This window comes from Lepidochelys kempii, chromosome 9 (assembly GCF_965140265.1).
Source record: "Lepidochelys kempii isolate rLepKem1 chromosome 9, rLepKem1.hap2, whole genome shotgun sequence".
Lineage (NCBI taxonomy): Eukaryota > Metazoa > Chordata > Testudines > Cheloniidae > Lepidochelys > Lepidochelys kempii.
Window position 1 is genome coordinate 55,382,219 of NC_133264.1, and position 18,485 is coordinate 55,400,703.

At 46.0% G+C, this 18,485-nt stretch overlaps 2 protein-coding genes across 15 annotated transcripts in view; one reads left to right on the forward strand and one right to left on the reverse strand.

Moving 5' to 3' along the window:
• Positions 1-1,996, reverse strand: part of SEPTIN2 (septin 2) — a 111,846-nt gene extending 109,850 nt beyond the window's left edge. For 6 of the 14 annotated variants that reach the window (XR_012160861.1, XR_012160860.1, XM_073360461.1 and 3 more), the window contains exon 1: positions 1,663-1,994. The gene's annotated coding sequence lies outside the window, so the exon portion shown is untranslated. Of the gene's footprint in view, positions 1-1,288; positions 1,335-1,662 lie in introns of those variants that run through there. The other 8 variants (XR_012160866.1, XM_073360463.1, XM_073360464.1 and 5 more) reach the window with 5 other exon arrangements.
• Positions 1,970-18,485, forward strand: part of HDLBP (high density lipoprotein binding protein) — a 91,406-nt gene continuing 74,890 nt past the window's right edge. The window contains exon 1 of the mRNA XM_073360450.1: positions 1,970-2,078. The gene's annotated coding sequence lies outside the window, so the exon portion shown is untranslated. The remainder of the gene's footprint in view (positions 2,079-18,485) is intronic.

An 18,485-nucleotide genomic window follows, 5' to 3' on the forward strand; every position in this document is an offset into this window, starting at 1 on the left:
CTTGTTTATACTGCTCTATATACTATACACTGAAATACAAGTACAACATTTATATTCCAATTGTTTTTTATACTTTCTCATATTTACCATACAAGTAAGCAATTTTTCAGTAATAGTGTGCTGGGACACTTTTGTATTTTTAATGTCTGATTTCTTCTGAAAGGGGTACAGTAGTCTGGAAAGGTTGGAAGCCACTGCTGTAGGCAACCAACATAGAAAGCTTTCACAACAGGGAATACTGCATGGAAGATGTTTTAATACTGTGATTAAGTTCTCTCATGCAGGCAGCAATACAATTCATAAGCAGTTTCCAATTTGAGAGCATCCTAGATCTTCCCTTACAGCTGTTCTAAAACCCTACGGAAGACATTATACATGTGTCTTGCATGATCAAAGAGGAGGTTTGAGCAGACTTTGAACTAGGTTAACGATAGATTGCTATTAAATCACATCTAAGCCACTGTTAGATCTCATTTCAAATGCAGATGAAGATAAGTAACTTGCTTCTCTGACACTTTAGATGCTGTCTGTAAAAACTTCACACGTGGCATAGAAAGCTCTAACCTTATAGTTGCTCCATCTTCTTCTACTTGGTGTAATGAGCATTTAGGCTGCAAGGCTCTTTGCTACCTCTTTAACCCTGCTCTTTGGTCAGCTCTAATTTCCACCCTTATAGTCATCAGTCTCCAGCTGTAGCTCCCTAGCTTCTTTCCTTTGCTCCATCCCTGGCACTAAGTCCTAGTCCCACCTGGTTCACAACCCTCACTTCCACAGCCCAGTAAATTCCACCCCTAACAGCCTGTGAACCTGCCCTGCGTTGCCACTGGACCTGAACTTTCCTCTACAGCTAGAGTTTCACCAGGTCTGTTAGTTCTACAGACCAAGAAGAACTAAAGTAATTTACATTTTAAAGGCTAAGCAGTTAATGCTTACATTTAATTGTAAACACGTAAACTTGTGTGTGTGAAGCTGTACACTGTAACTTTGCTGACAGTGATCCATTCAAACAGTGAAAATTCACAGTGGCGTAATTGAAACACATTCTGTTTCCAAACTACCTTTTGCAGGAGTAAGTTTAGGTAGCTACAGCTACGGCTAGAAAGCCACAAGGCTTCTCCAAAGCTGCGAGGGGTGTTAAGTGCATAGTATTTGAAAAGCACGTTAGCCTTCAATTTTGAAACGCTAAGAGAAAAAACCCCACCTCCCCCAACCGTACAGCCATCTCTCCTCCCGCTCGCCCACCGGGGAGGACGGTATCAAGCAAAGGCGAAGTCGGCCTGCCGGCTACCTTCTGACCGCAGAAGGGACGAGGGAGTCCTCCGGCGGTCCCCGGCATTGCATCTCTGAAGCCCTGAGAGACATCGGGCTGGGGCTACCGGACAGCTAGGAAGTGCGGCGCCCGGGGATTCTCACCCCCCTCCAGCATCGCCAGGCAGCGGCCCGAAAGCAGGACGCGGAACCAGCACCACGGGACACTGCGGGGCCTAACCCCGCGGAAGCTGCAAGCCGCGAATGGGGGAAGAAGGGGGGCGGGGGAGGGGCGAGGAAACTCGCCCGTCTGGCTCCGGAGCCCAGACTCCTCGCCCTGGACCGCCCGCCCCTGAGCGGCCCTAGAGCCCCCCTTCCCCCTGGGGAGCCGGGAGCCGCCGCCGCGCCCCTCACCTGGCAGCCTGGGCTGTACAGAGCGACCGCGGAACCAAGCTCTTCCAACAGTTCCTCAGGCTCGCGCACTCGCTACGAGTCTCTCTCCACTCAGGCTCGCTAACTACAGTCGCGCGCGCCTCCGCAGACCCCGCCCTAAAGTCGGAGTCGGGGACTCACAACGAAGGGACGCAAGCTCGAGCGGCAGCCTCAGAATAAATGCGCGCCTGCGCGCCTCAAGAGCCCTAAAAGCGCATGAGCTTAACTGACTGTGCGGACGCACACGCTATTCCTGTGGCGATTTGACAGGACAAGGGTGTGTGGGGGTGGGGCCACCCTTATGCTGGCAGGTTACGCACATCTCTCTCCTTTACCAAGATGGCGGCTGGCCTCTCGGCCTCGTACCCAGCATAAGCTTCGCCGTAGGCCTATTAGAGGTAATTCCGATCTCCGCTCACACTCGGTATAGCAGCGCGATAAAATGGGGGGTCAGGGACGCATCAGGTAAGAGGGGCTGGACAGCTGAACACGATCCCCCACCCTAGGGGGCTGGGACGACTCTGTTGCCTCCAACAAGCTGACGGCAGCAGAGAGACGGGCTTAGAGCCCGCAATATCTAGCCAGCACTCATCTTCGCTCGATGGTTTGTTCCTTTTCTATTGGTGCTGGTGGGCCACGTGCCAGTGGTACTCCCCCTCATCCCCCGTTACCATAGAGCGCGGCGGAGGGAGAGGCAGCCGCCTTCCGGTGGGGGCTATGGGAGTGGCCACGTCCACTGCACAAGAGAGGGTCGTATGCAGCCATTGTCCGGTCCCCCCCACCCCTCCCAGTTGTGGGTGCAGAGTGGTTGCTGTCTCACCCCTGCCCCCCACTTTTAACTGGGTGGTTGCTTCACCCTCCCCCCGTAGATCAGTGGCAGGGGGTCGGATGCAATGTTGCCAACCGCAAGTATTTAAAATACATAAGTGTGCCCTGCTTCCCCCACACTGCCAAATTAATGAGATTGTAAATGCATATGGGGTGATTTTTATTTGCCATCTGGTTTGTGCAGCATTGGAGGCAGATTTTTATGCTGTTCTACAAAAACCATGAGCTAAAACAAAATTTTAAAAAGTGGATATTCTGATGCATTCCCATACTCTAGGGCTTAAGGCTATATCTATAGAGGGAGATTAGGCACTAAGTGGGGTGAGGAGACAGTGTTCCCTCATTTAACTTGGTGGCTCTGCTCCCAGCTCCATTGGGCCTGCCTTTGCATTCCCTTGGAAAATTATTACACTGGGGCTTGGAGTTTAACTTCTCCCGTCCCCTGCAGCAAAGGCAGCCTTAGAGATTCTCTAAATTCTCTACTCCCTAGCACCTAGCTGCAGCATAAGCTTCCCCCATGATGTCCTGCCCCTGTCCCTCTCCCTCTCTAGCCTTGAGGGAATCAGACCTGGAAAGGGTAGTTCAATCTCCTTTCCGCTGAAACAGGAAACAAAGAAACTTGTGCTAGTGGCTTTAGTCATGTCAACACCTGTCCCTTGGGAACAGGGGCAAAACCCTCCAACTCATTGCATTTATTATTTAGTGCTTGGGTATGTGTCCACAGATATGCATAGCACTGTAGCCAGAGGTTAAAGACACGTTCTAAGCCCCCAGAGGTTTATACTATGAGCGACTCAACATGCTTGATTGATGCTGTACATGTTAGGGGTTGCTTCTTGTGGGTTTTATTACTTATGTTTTAGTAAGTTGGGTGAAGATCTTATTCCACTAAACTTCTGATTTGGTATTAGAATTGTCATTTCCATTACTATTGTCTTGAGGCACATCTGCCATCTGCTCCACAACCTCCCACCCTCAGACAAAAGCCCTGTGACCAACACAGATCATTTAGCACCTTCCACCACATGCTTATCTAATCCAGAATCTATTCACATAAAACAATTTAAATACCATTTTACATCTTTGTTAAAAGAAGGCTATTCAAAGAGAAATAGAGCTCAGGTACAGGTTTGCTGATCTGGAAAATGAAGAAGGGCCACAGCAGGCAGTAACAGAAAGTGGGAGGGCAAGGAAGAAGAGAAGGACAACTAGTCCTAGAAGAAGAGGGGAAGCGTCAATGAAGATAGGCGGAGTTGGGAGCCACTGGAGGATAGAGACTAACTCATAGAAGATTGCAAGAGAGAACAAAGACCAGAGGACTTGCAGCCAGAAAGAACAGGAGGCGGGCCAGAGAATTGCACCAATACCCGGATGAAGTGGGTCTACATCATTGGTGACCCCCTACTAAGAAGGACAGACCTGGCACCAGAGCTGATCCAGAGAACAGAAAGGTGTGCTGTCTGCAGGGAGCTAAGATGTGGGATGTGGACCTGAGGCTGGAGAATATACTAATAGGAGCAGGAAATAATTCACTCATTGACCTTTGCATGGGAACACATGATACTGCTAGATTCTCAGTAGAACGCATCAGTGGAGACAGTGCCAGGCTGGGGAAGATTCTTAAAGAAGTGAAGACTTAAGTGATCTTCAGTGGGATTCTACCTGTCCTTAGAGGAGGAGAACAAAGGTGAGACAAGATTATGATGATCAACAGATGGCTCGGGCAGTGGAGGACTTTGGGATGTTCAACCACTGGGAGGATTCATGGACACAGGACTGTTCTCATCGGATTGACTCCACCTGAGTAGTGAGGGAAATAGACTTTGATGGAGGTTGGCACAGCTGATCAAAAGAGCTTTAAACTAGGAATCTGGGAGATGGTTGGGAGATATACTCATGTAATCTCCATGCCTAATTTGAATATTGACCGGGAGGAAAAAATCAAGAAAGAGAGAATATTGCAATGGAGAAACTAACAGCAGTGGGTAGGAGAATGGACATTAAGAGGAAAGATAGTGCCGTTACCATTGAAGCCAGACTGCAATACTGGCAATAGAATGACTGTATCTAAGCAGGTGAAGAATTTGGTTGAAGCCAAGCAGGAACAACTAAGATGTCTGTACATCAATGCAAGGAGCCTGGGTAACAAAATGGAGGAACAAGAACTACTGGTGCTGGAAGATGAAACCAGATATTATAGGGATAACAGAAACATGGTGGAATAGTAGCCATGACTGGAGTACAGGTATTGAAGGGTATATGCTATTCAGGAAAAACAGAAGTAAAGGTGATGGAGTAGCATTGTATGTTAATGATGAGGTAGACTGTAAAGAAATTTAGAAGTGATGGGAATGGATAACACGGTCTGTTTGAGACCAAATTACATTGGGGAAGAAAGCTACCAGAGGCTCCCCTGTGATAGTGCTTGGGGTATGCTACAGACCCCCATGATCCAATCTAGATATGGATAGAGACCTCTTTAATATTTTTAATACAATAAAAACCTTCTGGAAATTGTGTGATTATGAGAGGCTTTAACTTCCCAGATATAGATTGGAGGGCAAGTGCTACTAATAATAATAAGGCCCACATTTTCCTGGATGTGATCGTAGGCGCTGGCTTCCTCTGGGCCTAGGGGTGCTCAAGCTCCCACCTGCTTCCTTCCCCCAAGCCCCCACCCTGTTTCGCCTCTTTCTGACCCCACCCCATCCCTTCTCCCAAGTCCCTGCCCCCACCCTACCTCTTCCCACCCAGTTCTGCCCCCTCCCCTGAGTGCACCTTGTCCCTACTCCTCCCAGAGCCTCCTGCACACCATGAAACAGCTGATTGCAGTGTGTGGTAGGTAGGTGGTAGGTGTGCTGGTAGGGAGGGGGAGGAGTTGATTGGTGGGGTCACCGGTGGGCGGGAGGCGCTGGGGGAAGGGAGGAGCTGGCTGCCAGTGTGTGTTAAGCACCTGCTAATCAGCATCTATGGCGGTGATAACTGACCGATTTCTTCACCAAATAGTTGCTGAATCTACAGGAGGTGATGCCATTTTAGATTTGGTATTGGTGAGTAGTGAGGATGTCATAGAAGAATTGGTTGTAGGGGACAACCATGGTTAAAGTGGTCATGAACTAATTCAGTTTAAACTAAATGGAAAGATAAACAAAAATAGATCTACAACTAGGGTCCTTGATTTCAAAAGGGCAAACTTAAAAAGATTAAGGGAATTAGTTAGGAAAGTGGACTGGGCTCAAGAACTCAAGGATCTGAATGTGGAGGAGGCTTGGAATTACTTTTAAGTCAAATTTCAGAGTAGCAGCCGTGTTAGTCTGTATTCGCAAAAAGAAAAGGAATACTAAATTTGTTAGTCTCTAAGGTGCCACAAGTACTCTTTTTTTTTTTTTTTAAGTCAAAGTTGCAAAGGCTATCTGAAGCCTGCATCCCAGGTGGTGGAAAAAATGTATAGGTAAATGTTGCAGACCAAGCTGGAAGAGCAAGCATCTCAAACAGGTGATTAAGAGAGCCTACAAAGAATGGAAGATGGGATGGATCAACAAGGAAAGCTATCTCTTGGAGGTCAGAAAGCGAAGGGGAAAAGTGAACTTTCAAAAGCCAAACAGAATTGGACCTTGCAAGGGAAATTAAAACCAATAGTAAAAGGAAGTGGAACCGCTAAGCATTGAGGATAATTTAGGGATGGCCCAACACCTAAACAAATACCTTTATTAAAAATGGAGGCAAAGTAATGAGAAGCTTTGCGGTACTGGCAGGCTGGCTAGTGGAAATGAGGATACGGAAGTAGAAATTATCACATGCAAGGTGGAAGTCAAACTTAAAACAGCTCAATGGAACTAAATCGGGGGGCCCATTTAATATCCACCCAAGAATATTAAAGGAACTGGTACATGAAACTGCAAGCCCAATAGCAAGGATTTTTAACAAATCTGTAAACTTTGGGTCGTACCTTGTGATTGGAGGCTTATCTAATACCTATTTTTAAGAGAGGGGAAAAAGTGATCAGGGAAATTACAGGCCTATTAGTTTAATCTCAGTTGTATGTAAGTGTAACTCATGCCTGTTTGGTGCGGCACTTTATCCCGCTTTAGTGACACCTAGACCACCTAGAGATTGATGTGTCTTCTACAGTCTTGGTTAAGAGGCATGTGGCTTTTAGCTCATGCAGCAGAGGCTCATACACAAGCTTCAGAAGTCCCAGGTTCAATCCTGGCTGCCGATGACGGGGGTGCCTTATGTAAAGTCTAAGAACAAATTTTGAAATAGAAAGTACTCACGGACATAAAGGTAGACAGTTATTGGGATAAAAATACAATATGGTTTCACAAAAAGTAGATCATGCCATACTAACCTGATCTTCTCCTTTGAGAAGATAACTGATTATTTTAGACAAAGGAAATGCTGTAGATCTAATCTACTTGGATTTCACTAAGGTATTTGACATAGTTCCACATGAGAAAATTATTATTTAAATTGGAGAAGATGGGGATTAATATGAGAATTTTAAGGTAGATAAGGAACTGGTTAAAGGGGACACTACAGTGGGTCATGCTGAAAGGTGAACTGTCAGGCTGGAGGGAGATTACTAGTGGAGTTCCTCAGAGATCAGTCTTGGGACCAATCTTATTTAACACTTTTATTAATGACCTTGACACACAAAGTGGGAGTGCGCTAATAACATTTGTGGGTGACACAAAGTTGGTGAGGTATTGCCAATACAGAGGAGGATCAGAATACAATACTAGAAGATCTGGATGACCTTGAAAACTGGAGTAATAGAAATAAGATGCAATTTAATAGTACAAAGTCATGCACTTAAGGACTAACAAGAAGAATTTTTGCTTTAAATTGGGGACTTATCCCATTGGAAGCCACAGAGGAGAAAGACCTGGGTGTATTGGTTAATCAAAGGATGACTATGAGCTGCCAATCTGATGCGGCCATGAAAAAGGCTAATGGGTATGTCCAGTAGAGATAGGGAAGTGTTATTACCATTATACAAGGCACTGGTGAGACTTATCTAGAATACTGTGTGCAATTCTGGTCTCCCATGTTAAAGAAAGATTAATTCAACTGGAACAGTTGCAGAGAAGTGCTACTAGGATGATCAGAGGAATGGAAAACCTACCTTACGAGAGGAAACTCGAGGAACTTGACTTAATTAGCCTAACCAAATGAAGGCTGGGGATGATATGATTGCTCTCTATAAACACATCAGAGGGTTAAATACCAGGCAGGGAGAGGAGTTAAGTTAAACACCAATGTGGACACAAGAACAAAGGGTTATAAAATGACCATCAACAAATTTAGGCTTGAAATTGGACAAAAGTTTTTAACCATCAGAGGAGCTGGAACAGCCTTTCAAGGGGAGTGGTGGGAGTAAAAACCTAACTGGCTTCAAAACTGATTTTGATAAGTTTACGGGGGGGATGATATGATGAGACTGCCTACAATGGCATGTAGCTGATCTGTGACTGCTAGTAGCAAATATCTCTAGTGGCCAGTGATGGGACACTAGAATGGGAGGGTTCTGACTTACTACAGAAAATTCTTTCTCTGATGTCTGATTGTTGGGCCTTGCCGAAATGCTCAGGGTCCATCATATTTGGAGTCAGGAAGGAATTTCTCCCCAAGTCAGATTGGCAGACACCCTGGGGGGTTTTCACTTTCCTCTGCAGTGTGGGGCACCGGTAACTTGCAGGTTTAAACTAGTGTAAATGGTGGATTCTCTGTTACTTGAAGTCTTTAAATCATGATTTTAAGACCTCAGTAACTCATCTAGAGGTTAGGAATCTAGGAGTGGGTGAGCGAGGTTTTGTGGCCTGCAGGTCAGACTAGATGATCATAATGGCCTTAAAGTCTATGAACTAAGTTAAAACATGGCTTGTGAGTGACATTTCAGAGGTAGGAGTAAAACCCTATTGAACAGCTAAGTGTGCAAGACTATCCTTTATAGAAGCAGGTGGTCTAATGAACAGGGTATTGGACTGGGAGTCAAGAGTCATGGGCCCTATTCCTGGCTCTCTCACTGAGCTGCAGTGTGACTGTGACGTTGCATTCTATATGATTTATGGAAATATGCTATCCTGAGTGTGAATATAATGTAACTGGAATATGCTTTATGCAAAAGGTCTCTTGTAAGGTATCATTACAAATCTTGCATAATGACAGGTTTCAGAGTAGCAGCTGTGTTATTCTGTATCTGCAAAAAGAAAAGGAGGACTTGTGGCACCTTAGAGACTAACAAATTTATTTGAGCATAAGCTTTCATGAGCTGCAGCTCACTTCATTGGATGCATACAGTAGAAAATCCAGTGGGGAGATTTTATATACACAGAGAACATGAAACAATGGGTGTTACCATACACACTTCAGAGTAACAGCTTTGTTAGTCTGTATTCGCAAAAAGAAAAGGAATACTTGTGGCACCTTAGAGACTAACCAATTTATTTGAGCATGAGCTTTCGTGAGCTACAGCTCACTTGAATCCAAATGGATTTATTTGGGGTTTGGATCCCATTGGGAGCTGAGTGTCTGGGTGCTGGAGATAGGAAACCTGCTGAGCAGTTTTTGGTTAAAGCCTGCAGCTTTGGGGGCATGGTTCAGAACCTGGGTCTGTGTTGCAACGGAGTAGCATGTCTGGCTCAACAAGACAGGGTTCTGGAGTCCCAAGCTGCCAGGGAAAACGGGCTAAGAGGTAGTTTCAGCATGTCAGGTGACAGTCTCAAGGGGGTCTCTGTGACTGAATCTGTCAGTTATGTTGGGCAAGTCACCTATCTTCTCCCACTCTTTATCTGCGTTGTCTAGATTGTAAGCTCTTTGGAAGAGAGTGTCTATAACTATGTGTATAAACAGTCTCTAACACAATAGAGCTCAAGATCATAGCTAGGTGACCAGGTGTCTGGTTTTCGACTAGAACACCAGGTTGAAAAGGGACCCTGGCAGCTCCAGTCAGCATCACCGACTGGGCTGTTAAAAGTCAGGTCAGCAGTGCTGTGGAGCTAAGACAGGCTAGCCCCTACCTGTCCTGGCACTGCGCTGTGCCCTGGAAGCGGCCAGAAGGTCCGACTCTTAGGTGGGGGGGCCGTGGGGCTCCGCACGCTACCCCCACCCCCACCCCAAGCACTGGCTCTGCACTCTCATTGGCCAGGAACTGCAGCCAATGGGAGCTGGGGGGTGGTGCCAGCGGGCAAGAGCAACGGGGCACAGAGCCTCCTGCCGCACCTCCGGCTAGGAGTCGAACCTGCCGGCCGCTTCCAGGGCGCAGCACAGTCCACGGTGCCAGGACATGCAGGAAGCCTGCCTTAGCCTTGCCCCTGCATCGCTGATCGGGAGCTGCCACAGGTAAGCCTATGCCCCAACCCCCCCAAACCCTGAGCCCCCTCCTGCACCCCAAACCCTTCATCCCTGGCTCCACCCCAAAGCCTGCACCCCCAGATGGAGCCCTCACCCCTGTACACCCCAACCTTGAGCCCAGAACCCCCTCGCACACCCTTAACCCCTCTGCCCTACCCCACAGTCTGGAGCCCCCTCCTGCACTCCAAGCCCCTCATCCCTGGCCCCACCCCAGAGCCTACACCCCCAGCCAGAGACCTCACCCCCCTGCAACCCAACCCCCTGCCTCAACCCACAGCCCCCTCCCGCACCCCCAGCTGAAGCCTTCACCCCCTCCCACACCCTTACCCCAGCCTGGAGCCCCCTCCTGCACCCTGAACCCCTCATTTTTGGCCCCAACCCAGAGCCCTCATCCCCAGTTAGAGCCTGCACCCTCTCCTGGATCTCAACCCCCTGCCGCACCCAGTGAAAGTGAGCGAGGGTGGGAGAGAGTGAGCCACCGAGGGAGGAGGAATGAAGTAAGTGGGGAGCAGGGCCTCAAGGAAGGGGCGGGGGGCATGGCCTCGGGGAAGAGGCAGGACTAAGGTGTTCAGTTTTGTGGGGATTAGAAAGTTGGCAACCCTAATCATAGCTGAGGCTTCTAGCCCCCATTGTAATATTAACCATGAGAGGGAGAGGGAATTCCTCCTTGATCCCAACATCTGATAAGTATATGCCCAAAGCATCAGAAATGGTAATTGTAGTAGTAGCAATTCAGCTAGTAGAACTGCAGATATTCTTCTTAGTCACATATCTAGTGAGGTACTCATTATGCTATTTAATACAGACACTATGGTAGGGTTTAGAAGAGGAAGTGGGTGAACTTGGGTTCTATCTCTTACTCTGCTACTGATGTGGAGTACTTGTGGCACCTTAGAGACTAACCAACTCCTTTTCTTTTTGCGAATACAGACTAACACGGCTGTTACTCTGAAATCTGCTACTGATGTATACTGTGATCTAAAGTTGTACTGTACCAGCATAACTAAAGTGGTAAGCCACCTCCCACCCAGTGTGGATGTAGTTGTACCAGTATAGTTTATTTCCCTTATGGTATGGGAATGTGGTAAACTGGTATAAGGCATCTTTATATCAGTAGTTATTTTGGAAGAAAAAAGTCACAGCACTAACAAAAACAGTTATACTGGTACAAAAACTGCTTAGATCAGGCCTTGGTTTATGCATATGCAAGCTGTGAATATGGATACTGAAGTCCAGGGAAAGCACCATGTCAAGAAGTACAGGCCTTTTAGGACCCCCTGTAGAGGACCCCATGGTCATGATACATCCCACCTAGTAGCAACCCTATAAGAGAGCCCCAGCAATCTTAACAGTGGCCTGGGGCATTAACTTAAATCCCAGCAAAGTTTTTAGTCATCTGAGGAAGACACATCTAGCCAGGAAGTAGTGAGCCTAGTTTGGATAAGAACTATTTATCCAATAGTCTGTCACAGACAGCATACAGACCCAGGACTAGAGCTGTGAAATAGTTAGATGAGTGTTGTTATTTATATTAAAATACCTTACCAAGTCCCCAAAAAAGATAGGAAAGTAGAATTCAGTTGCAGGATGTATGCTGTAAAGGTAGCATCTCTGTTCGTCCTCCTAACTGTTCTTACCCTGAAATAATAGAGTAGGTATTTTAAGGTAACATGTTAGTGGAACTTTCTTTAATGTTGGGAGACACTGTTTATTACTGGCTGTGAGACTCCATTTTGAGTCAGATACAGGGGACTGACTGGCCAGAATTTATAAAGGGCAGAGTTAAGGGATTTATCAAATTGATCTCCAGGATTGAAAAGCAGTGCATTTTACTTTGGGAACTTTGTCGGATTAAACTTTAGAGGTTCATAACTCAGAGGTTTATTTTAGTTTACAAGTATAGCCTAAAAACTTTCTCTACCCTGGGAATTTAACATAGCTTCTGTGCTTGCTCTAGCTTTAGAGAGCTCTCTCCAGTTCAGCTCTCTATCCTAGTTTTAGAAGCTTAGTGTGGGTTAGGAATTCATCCTGGACTGGGACCTACAGTGGGAAGACTTCCGTTAAGGGTTTGATTTATCAGCCTCTTTGCCTTAAAGCAAAAAGAAAAGGAGTACTTGTGGCACCTTAGAGACTAACCAATTTATTTGAGCATAAGCTTTCGTGAGCTACAGCTCACTTCATCAGATGCATGCCGTGGAAACTGCAGCAGACTTTATATATACACAGAGAATATGAAAAAATACCTCCTCCCACCCCATTGTCCAGCTGGTAATAGCTTATCTAAAGTGATCATCAGGTGGGCCATTTCCAGCACAAATCCAGGTTTTCTCACCCTCCACAAATTCACTCTCCTGCTGGTGATAGCCCATCCAAAGTGACAACTCTTTACACAATGTGCATGATAATAAAGTTGGGCCATTTCCTGCACAAATCCAGGTTCTCACCCCCCTCCCAAAAACCACACACACAAACTCACTCTCCTGCTGGTAATAGCTCATCCAAACTGACCACTCTCCAAGTTTAAATCCAAGTTAAACCAGAACATCTGGGGGGGGGGGGGTAGGAAAAAACAAGAGGAAATAGGCTACCTTGCATAATGACTTAGCCACTCCCAGTCTCTATTTAAGCCTAAATTAATAGTATCCAATTTGCAAATGAATTCCAATTCAGCAGTTTCTCGCTGGAGTCTGGATTTGAAGTTTTTTTGTTTTAAGATAGCAACCATCATGTCTGTGATTGAGTGACCAGAGAGATTGAAGTGTTCTCCGACTGGTTTATGAATGTTATAATTCTTGACATCTGATTTGTGTCCATTTATTCTTTTACGTAGAGACTGTCCAGTTTGACCAATGTACATGGCAGAGGGGCATTGCTGGCACATGATGGCATATATCACATTGGTGGATGTGCAGGTATACGAGCCTCTGATAGTGTGGCTGATGTTATTAGGCCCTGTGATGGTGTCCCCTGAATAGATATGTGGACACAGTTGGCAACGGGCTTTGTTGCAAGGATAAGTTCCTGGGTTAGTGGTTCTGTTGTGTGGTATGTGGTTGTTGGTGAGTATTTGCTTCAGGTTGCGGGGCTGTCTGTAGACAAGGACTGGCCTGTCTCCCAAGATTTGTGAGAGTGTTGGGTCATCCTTTAGGATAGGTTGTAGATCCTTAATAATGCGTTGGAGGGGTTTTAGTTGGGGGCTGAAGGTGACGGCTAGTGGCGTTCTGTTATTTTCTTTGTTAGGCCTGTCCTGTAGTAGGTAACTTCTGGGAACTCTTCTGGCTCTATCAATCTGTTTCTTTACTTCTGCAGGTGAGTATTGTAGTTGTAAGAAAGCTTGACAGAGATCTTGTAGGTGTTTGTCTCTGTCTGAGGGGTTGGAGCAAATGCGGCTGTATCGCAGAGCTTGGCTGTAGACGATGGATCGTGTGGTGTGGTCAGGGTGAAAGCTGGAGGCATGCAGGTAGGAATAGCGGTCAGTAGGTTTCCGGTATAGGGTGGTGTTTATGTGACCATTGTTTATTAGCACTGTAGTGTCCAGGAAGTGGATCTCTTGTGTGGACTGGACCAGGCTGAGGTTGGTGGTGAGATGGAAATTGTTGAAATCATGGTGGAATTCCTCAAGGGCTTCTTTTCCATGGGTCCAGATGATGAAGATGTCATCAATATAGCGCAAGTAGAGTAGGGGCTTTAGGGGACGAGAGCTGAGGAAGCGTTGTTCTAAATCAGCCATAAAAATGTTGGCATACTGTGGGGCCATGCGGGTACCCATAGCAGTGCCGCTGATCTGAAGGTATACATTGTCCCCAAATGTGAAATAGTTATGGGTAAGGACAAAGTCACAAAGTTCAGCCACCAGGTTAGCTGTGACATTATCGGGGATAGTGTTCCTGACGGCTTGTAGTCCATCTTTGTGTGGAATGTTGGTGTAGAGGGCTTCTACATCCATAGTGGCCAGGATGGTGTTATCAGGAAGATCACCGATGGATTGAAGTTTCCTCAGGAAGTCAGTGGTGTCTCGAAGGTAGCTGGGAGTGCTGGTAGCGTAGGGCCTGAGGAGGGAGTATACATAGCCAGACAATCCTGCTGTCAGGGTGCCAATGCCTGAGATGATGGGGCGCCCAGGATTTCCAGGTTTATGGATGTTGGGTAGTAGATAGAATATCCCAGGTCAGGGGTTCTCAAACTGGGGATTGGGACCCTTCAGGGGGTCGCAAGGGTATTGGGGGTTCGTGAGCTATCAGTCTCCACCCCAAACGCCGCTTTGCCTCCAGCATTTATAATGGTGTTAAAAATTAAAAACACTTTTTTATATATTTAAGGGGGGGGTCGCACTTAGAGACTTCCTATGTGAAAGGGGTCACCAGTACAAATGTTTGAGAACTACTGCCTTAAAGGAAGGCTTGTTTCTTTTGAAGTTGCTTTTGTAACTTAAACTAATATGTTTCCCAAAGGATCTTAAATTAAAACTCCCTTACTCTATTTTTTTTTCCTGTTTCCTTTCACTGCACTTATGAGTCAGTGCCCCACAGCTCGCATATTGTGACTCTAGTGAGACAGCACTTAAAGAGCTGTGTTTCAGGTGAAAGAAATCTATTGCTATCTATAAATGGGAGACAGTACTAGAGAAATAAAATCTTCCCTACTTAGATCATTTCTATGCTTTTGGAAAGTTCTGGATTGTTGGAGGATTTGTGTGTGTTTAAGGATTTAAGTTGCATGAAGACAATGTGGCCAGTCTGTGATAGGTTTTGTTTTGTGTTTGTCTACAATAAGAATTTTTGCTTTCCATTAAACCTGAAGAGGCTGCTCTTTTTACTTAACACAGGAACCCAGGCCTTCTGTGAAGTTTCTCTCCAGCAACACAGATTCTGGAATTGCCTTAAGCAGCATAATAGAAATGCCAACATCCTTCCTCGTACCTGAAGGTAGCAGGGTGTTGAGTTTCTTATCAGACACTCATTTCTGGACATTGCTGGTGGGAACCCTCTTGTCTTTGGCTAGTAAATTCAGTCTTCTGACTTGTAGTACATGTCAGGTAAATTTTCAAGATGTGAAGATAGCTACTGTTCATCCATTGATCAAAAACATGTGGAAGTGCAAAATAGTATTAATGTAGTAATGCCTTGCAGCAGTGAGTTCACAGGTAGACTTTTGATTTAAATATGTCACAATTTATTGTGTGCTCATTTGATTATTGGGAAATATAAGTAGTTTAGTTCCTGCGACAAGATACATGAGGGAAGAGGAAGATCAATGTGTCTCTTTTAAAAACTTCAACTTCTTAAAAAACAAAATGGTCCTAATCTTTAGTCTCTCCCGTTCCTCTTGTCTAATTACTGTTGTAATTATCATTTTCCTAGCAATGCTCTTACCAAAGAGACACTTAACTAGGCTCATGTAATTGGCCTTCCAGCAACTGTTGGATTAGGGAAGAAGTCCCTGTGCAGAAGCAGAGTCTAGAACTATTGTTACTGTGCTGTACCCTGCAGGGGTACCAGCACAGCTCAGAAAGGCACACAAACAGACAGTGATGGAGGGACTAGGCCAGGAATTCTCACAACAAATTTTTTTATTGCTTCAGAGCGCGGCCACCAACTCTTGCTGGTGGCCACTCTGACAGTTTTTCCTAAAATACTTAATTAACGTTAGGGAAAAACAAATAAATATGCACATATACATGTCCAAATCATTGTAATTTATTTATGTAGGGTTGTGGGGTGTTTTGTTTTGTTTTGCAAACTCAATAATAACAATAAAATACAGTTGTTTCTATTCTTTACTGGACCTAAACAGAATAGAAACAAAAAATAAGATGCTTTGCATGTTCTTGTCTTGTGTTTATTTTCTTTTGCTTTTTTGGTATTTTTTTTTTTTAGACTTGCTAGCTAGTAAGCCTGCTGCTGTGAAAAGTGATATTTATATGTTTGTTAATAGCATTTTTCACAGAATCAGACTTGCTGGCTAACTGGGAAGCAGTGAAAAGTGATATTAACAAACATACAAATATCACTTTTTCACAGCAGAATTACTCAGCCCCAGCAAGCTGGGGGACAAATTAAGCCCCAGATTGGGAGGTGGATAGGGAGGCAGCGGGGCCAGGGGCAATGGATGGGACTCCAGCCCCAACTCCGCCCCCCCGTCCCTATTGGACTACTTCTCCAAATCCCTGCCCTGGCCCTGCCTCTTCTCCACCTCCTCCCCTTAGTGTGCCATGTTCCTGCTCCTCCCCCTCCCTCCCACAGGTTGTTACGCTGCAAAACAGCTGTTTCGCGGTGGCAAGTGCTGGGAGGAGAAGCAGGGAAGGTGCACTCAGGAGAGGAGGCGGAGATAAGGTGGGGTGTGGGGCAATTTTTCCCCATGGGTGCTCCAGCCCCGGAGCACCCACAGAGTCGGCACCTATGCTCACAGTTGGAGCTTGCCACCCACCACCCCAGGGCTGAAGCCGAAAGCCCGAGCCTTACTGCCCCCAGGAAGGTGGGGAACTCACACCGGCTGCCTGCTCCTCCGGTGTTTCTGGCTCCAGATGGGGCCAGGACCCAACCACTTCTGGTGGCCCTGGAGGAAGGGCCACTGCTCTCCCCCCTCCAGTCACCACCCAGGAGGCTGTGGCTGCAAGAAAAGCCTCTGGTGGCCGCATGCGGCCATGGTGGCCACATTTGAGAAACACTGGACTAGGTCTTGTGTTCTAATAGCAGCAGCATGTAGGGCTGACATTGGTCTCGCGCTCCGCATACATAGACACTGATTACATTGCTGAGGCAGCGTGCTTTGCCTCTGGTGGAAGCATGTGATTTGTCACTCTTTATTCAACAGCAAAGGCTGATGAAAGGAGCCATGTCCAGCTTAGAGGGTTACTGAATGTAGAAAGAGAAAGATGCTGGGAGATCTCCAAAAATAGGAAACACTAGAAGAAATCCAAGGGAAAGATGTTTATAGGTTAATTTCAGGGGAGAGATTGTTCTGGGGAGGAGGATTTTGGCTACTAGTTCAGTAGCTGAAAGAAATCAAACTTAGAATCATAGAATATCAGGGTTGGAAGGGACCTCAGGAGGTCATCTAGTCCAACCCCCTGCTCAAAGCAGGGCCAATCCCCAATTTTTGCCCATGACCCCTAAATGGCCCCATTAAGGATTGAACTCACAACCCTGGGTTTAACAGGCCAATGCTCAAACCACTGAGCTATCCCTCCCCCCTTGTGTAAATACACCTACTTGATTGTTTCATACTGAGGTAATGTGGAGGGGACATCTCTTGATAGAGAGTGCTGCTGGATTACTGTAAAGTAAAACAGATTTGTTATCTGTGCGTGAAAAGTGGAAATAGGGCCAGATTTTTGCCCTCTGTTGTAAGAAGTCCAATGTCTGGACTTGTTTTCCAGTGATGCTCTGCTCTCCCTTAGGGGAAGAATGTTATAAGTCTTGCAGGTGGTGGTCAGAATGAAGCATACATACACAGAAGCAATATGTATACCACATGTCCACATCTTTCAGCACTTAATATCAGTGAATGCAAAATTCACAGAAATTAGGCTTGTTTATACACGAGCTAAATTCTGCTGTTACATAGTAGCTATGTATCTAGCAAGGTATTTCCTCAGTAACTAAACACTACACCTTAACAAGAAAGAGTTGAAATCATGTCAGTTCTTTGGTCATTATTGTCTTGGAGGGAGACTTGCTATAAACCAACCTCAGATTCTTCTTGAAGTAGTAGACTTATAGCCCTGGCTGGGATGATTTAGTTGGGGATTGGTCCTGCTTTGAGCAGGGGGTTGGACTAGATGACCTCCTGAGGTCCCTTCCAACCCTGATATTCTATGAATTGTTTCTCTGCAACTCTCTTTTTACCCAGTAATAGTACCTTCACACTCAAAATTGACACAGGTATCTCAAACGCATGTCAGTAATCAAACACTTAAAGGAAAGATGATGCTTGGCTCCATCTTGAATATTCACATAGTAAACGATATTTGTGAAGTAGAAATAGCTTATTTTTATAGAACTAATGTGACCAGTGGCATGATTTCATCAAACACACATAGCAGCTTTCAGCAAATGGCAGAGTAGGTTTGGTGTGTGGGTAAATAGCTTGCATGAGCGAGGCCTATGCTAATATCAGTCTCTCCACATCTTTTCTAACAGAATTTGCAGTGGTTTGTATGAAACTTCTAATTAAAAGCCTGTGTCTGACAGGTGGCTGAGCATTCACAACATCCATTAGCTCGAGCTGGTTCAAGCACTTCCAGGCCACCTGCAATTCCCCACAATTGAGGCCCCTCCTACATAACCATCCATGCACTCCCATGTGCTTCGAATTAAACCTGTATATTCTATGCATCTTCTACAATGAATTAAAGACAAGCCTGATTTTAGGCTCTAGGTAGAAGAGAGGCTATGTGGCAAGGATGCAGCAGCATGGCAAGGACAGGCTGTGGGGGCATGAGGAGAGGAGGGTGAGAGAATGCAGCAGGTAACATAAGGTTGCAGGGAAGGGATGGAGTCAGATGAAGGAATTGGCCTAACAGAGGCAGCAGTGAGGCAGCAGCTGCAGAGGTGGGATCAGAGAAAGCCCTAACTGGGGCAGCAGAGCACACCTGGACAGAGGAAGGTGCCAGGAACTAC